Consider the following 4942-nt stretch of genomic DNA (forward strand, 5'->3'; position numbering starts at 1 on the left):
TGCTAAAATAAATTGATTTATAGTTGTTCGGACAATTTTTCATTTGCCAAATTTATATTCATATGTGAATATCATAAAAACTACTACCCCTACCAAGATAAGTGTCATAAACTACTTTATAGAAAGTTTAATTTCCTTTACATTGAGTGTTGGCAGACATATGTGCGTCTTATGGATCTAGAGATATATTTTTTTTCAAAAATCCAACATTTTATATAAATAAATGGGAATTAACATTTTATGAGTTTATTTTGTCAAATATCATAAAAACTACTTGCCCTAAAAAGATATACATTATTAACTATTTTATAGTAAATTTAACTAGCTTTAATTTGAGCGCTGGTAGACATCTGTATGTCCAATGGTATCTGAAATGAAGTTTTTCATAAATCAAACGTATTGTCTGAACAACTATAAATCAATTTATTTTAGCAATTATCATGAAAACTACTATTCCTACGAAGATAAAGGTCATAAACTTCTTTATAGTCCGTTAAACTAGCTTTAATTTGAGTGATAATAGACATCTGTACGTCTCATAGTTCCTGAGATATAGATTTCTCAAAATAAATTAACTAACTGCTCATCTTTCAGTATATTTTTTTATGAAATGTTCGTTTTTAAAAAGATATATCTCGAATACTATTGAACGTAAATAGCTCTATTAGGGCTCATATTTCATAAAATTTACTCTTCTTTAAATAATGACCTCTTAGATTTTCTAGTGTTGTTGTTAGTTTTTAAGATATAGAGCTCCGAATGAAAAATTAATGTTTTTTAAGGTTTTGAAACAGCCGCCAGTTTTTATTCCCCCTACCTATACTTGGCAGACTCATCAATTTTGATTAGTAATTATACATATTTTTAATTAAAGTAATCAAAAATTGGGGTGAGATAACTGCCTTTTTTTCTTCCTGGCTCTTGTATTAATTAAAGTTATCAAGAAATAATAATGAGTGTTTAAGACTTAACTTGGATACAAATTATTTTAATTAAGTAACAAAAACAGCCTAGAAAAATCGAAAAGGTTATATATACATTACAAATGAATGTTATCAATTGTTAATTTATTAACTTTTTTGTTTCTTTATGAAAGTATTTACAAAGGCATCATAAGATAATAGTCTTGAAGAAGGTTTAAGCTTTGATCTCCAGACCAAAGTGAGACAAAAGGTGAAAAAGTTGAGGTAGAAGAGAAGGTTGGTAGAAGATATTGCCATTGGATAAATGATGTTTGATCTAGCCGCCAGCTCCTATCTCGGAACAATATTGACTTCTCAAGATAACTCACCTTCCCGGCAAGAGACCAGCTTATAGTGACTCTTTCTATCTAAGCCGCATTGCACAAATGGTCAAAGACAAACTCATAATTTTTTTTTAATTTAATGGCAAAAAATATTATTGTCTGACGATATTCTAGTAAATATAATTAATATTGATAAATAGACAGGACTTTAAATGTCGGTTTTTAAAAATTACATTTACTAAAGCACTTTTAATTTTTGACTCCATGAAGCAAATAGCTTCGCTATTACTATTTGTACGAGACCCCAAGAGGAGAAAAAAGGCAGTTATCTCACCCCAATTTTTGATTACTTTAATGGAAACTATGTATAATTAATAGTCAAAATTGATGAGTCTGCAAAGTATAGGTCGGGGGAATAAAAAATGCCGGCTGTTTCAAAGCAATAAAAAAAAACTAATTTTTCATTCGGAGCTCTATATCTAAATGTAGGAACAACACAAGAAAACCGAAGAGAACGTCATTTAAAGAAGAGTAAATTTGCTAAAATATGAGCCCTGATAGAGTTATTTACGTTAAATAGTTTTCGAGATATAGCTTTTTTAAAAGCAACATTTGAGAAAAATGTAGTATGGGACGGACTGAAAGATCAGTAGTTAGTGAATTTATTTTGAAAAATTTATATCTCAAAAACTATTAGCACTCAAATCAAAGCTAGTTTAATTAGCTATAGAATAGTTTATGATGTTTATCTTCGTAGGAGTAATGGTTTACATGAAATCTGCTAAAATAAATTGATTTATAGTTATTCGGACAAAAACTATTGGACGTAAATAGCTCTTTTTACGGCTAATATTTCAGCAAATTTACTCTTCTTCAAATAATGTTCTCTTAAATTTTCTAGTGTTGTTGGTAGTTTTTAAGATATAGAGCTCCGAATGAAAAATCAATGTTTTTTTAAGGATTTGAACCAGCCGCCATTTTTTATTCCCCCTACCTCTACTTGCCAGACTCATTCATTTTGACTAGTAATGTACATAGTTTTCATTAAAGTAATAAAAAATTAGAGTGAGATAACTGCCTTTTTTTCTTCCCGGCTCTTGTACTATGTTTGAGGATGTACATACATTAATTGAACACTATAGAAATGATTATGTTCATTTTCTTTATTCTTCTATTTGTACATATTTTAAGAGAGAGAGTTTATTTATTTTTATGTATTTTTTTTCACTTATTTATTTATTTTCATTCTTATTTGGAATGTGGTCATTCATCACTATTACCTATTTTCCATAACTGTGTGGCAGATTGTGATATCTATCAATAAATAAAAGTTTATAAATAAAAAAAAAACTATTGAAAATTTGAAAAAAAAATTCACTATATAGATAAAGTGAGAAAACGATAACTATAGTACCATAAATAGTAACAACTAGCATCGCTTTATAATTATTATTACTGATTCGATTTAGTTGAATTTTTTTATCCATTGAGATAATTTATTTATCCTTCACACTGACTGACTTATCAAAAAAAAATTTTTTAGCAGTGAAACAAAGTTGATTTCAGTTTTAGCACCTCAAGAAACCTTTGCAATTAAATACGAATTTAATTTTCATCTTACATTGCCCTTTGATTTCTTTTGAAAATTAAAAAAATAGAAAATCTTCAACACGACTCAACTAAATATGGCAATGGCTTATGGCTCTGTAAACTGCGCCAAATGGTACAAACCTATATCACAAATCAGGCCGGAGATATAAAATAATACTTTTGATACATTTTTCTTCGCCCTTATAAGGGAAGCAAATTAAATCTATTTTTTTCTAATTTAGGCTAAAAGGGCAGACATTCCTCGTTCCAACGATTCTATTAAAGAAGGAACTGGATAAAATACATATATATCCAACGATGGATTTGAATTTTTGTTCCTTGGTGTTTTCCTATTCCATGTTCATAAACTCAAGAAACCTACCTATATCCTTGATCTCCTCACTCTTCGTTCATCCATCTACTCATTAAAAACCAGATCCCTACCGATTGATTTATATATGTCCTCCTATAGAACCGTATTCTTTAGCAAATACTTCGTCATACGTGCAACCTCCTTCTGGAATTCTCTTCTCACCTCCATTCGCCAGTCCTCATCCATTTATAACTACTCCCTTCAAAATTCCGTTTTCCCAAAGCCTGGAATAAAGTCCTCGTCCGACCATTGAACAATGTACCTTCTCCTTCTTCAGTTTCCTACTTTCGGCCAATATCCATTTTATCCAATTTAACCAAGCCACTAAAAAGATTAATCCACTCCCAACTTAATAATTTTCTCGAGCAAAAAACTATCCTTAATCCTTTCCAATCCGGCTTTCGCTCCCAACATTCCACACAATCCGCTTTATTAAAAATTTCTCAAGACCTCCAATCCGCTATAGACAATCATCATGTATCAATTTTAGTTCTTTTCGATTTTTCTAAGGCATTTGTCACAGTTAACCATAAGATACTCCTTAATAAACTTCAAAACCTTTCCATGTCAAATAGTGTCCTAAAGTGGTTCCTCTCCTTCCTGTCCCATCGTTCCCAAACAGTCGTTATTCCGAATAAAACTCTTTCCTCTCCCCTTCTTCTGTCACGAGGTGTTCCTCAGAGATCCTCTCTTTCACCAACCCTTTTCTCTATTTATATCAACGATCTTCCTGACTCCATTCACCACGCACAATATATGCATATATGTAAACGATCTCCAAACCTATCTGTCTTTCCATCCTTCCGAGATGCTTGAGGCCATCCAAAAGATACAAGAAGATATTTAAAAAAATGTATACTTTTGAGCCAGGTGCCAATAACCTTTTTTTACCGAAAAAATTGGGCCAGCCAATAATCTTAAACATTTAGCAAATAGTCCCACCGCAATCGAGTGTCATAGGCAGCCCATATAGTAAGAACAATAAATATTGATTTTTATATATTAGATTAACAACATCTCATTGGTAATAGTTATAAGAATATGATAGATATAAACTATGTCATAATCTGGTAGTTTATTAAAGTAGAAAAAATATTTTCCTAGGTTGATCTGAAACAAAAAGTAGTAAGTGATAATGAGGCGTTTGCCGTAGATTTGATATGAGTAGATGGTCGGGGGTGGGGTCAATAATGATGCACAAATAAGTAAAACATTTTTATTAGTCTCAATTCCAAGCCTTCATCGGGGCTGGAAAGCAAAGCGTGATAAAGGATAGATAGTAAATATAAAATATAAAATAATAATCGTAAGTGATACATTAATAAAGTAAAAGTAAGTATGTAAGTAAGCAGCATGGCAACGCGCTAGCCAACCCAAAGGTTGTCAGATCGAGTCCCGGTCCCACCCGGGCTTTTTTCAGAGAGAGAGAGCTTTATACATTCATGCTGCTCAAATACTTCGGGTTGCTACTTTATACAGCATACTAATCAATCTGTCGTCGGACATATATAAATTACATATTTTAACATGATATAATAAAGTAGAAATAAAACATTTTTTTTTTCTCACAGTTTTCCTTTTCAATCAATTCTACACACTAAATACAAATATTTCAATTTATTCCTTTCTGGTCCCTTCTATTTCACAATTTTTGTTTCATTTTATCAACAAATTTCCCCTCCCAAATCCCCACTCTCAGATCCTCCCCAGTGACCCGCTTAACAAATACACCA

The sequence above is a fragment of the Halyomorpha halys genome, unplaced genomic scaffold (assembly GCF_000696795.3).
Source record: "Halyomorpha halys isolate HHAL.00 unplaced genomic scaffold, Hhal_1.1 Scaffold256.1, whole genome shotgun sequence".
Lineage (NCBI taxonomy): Eukaryota > Metazoa > Arthropoda > Insecta > Hemiptera > Pentatomidae > Halyomorpha > Halyomorpha halys.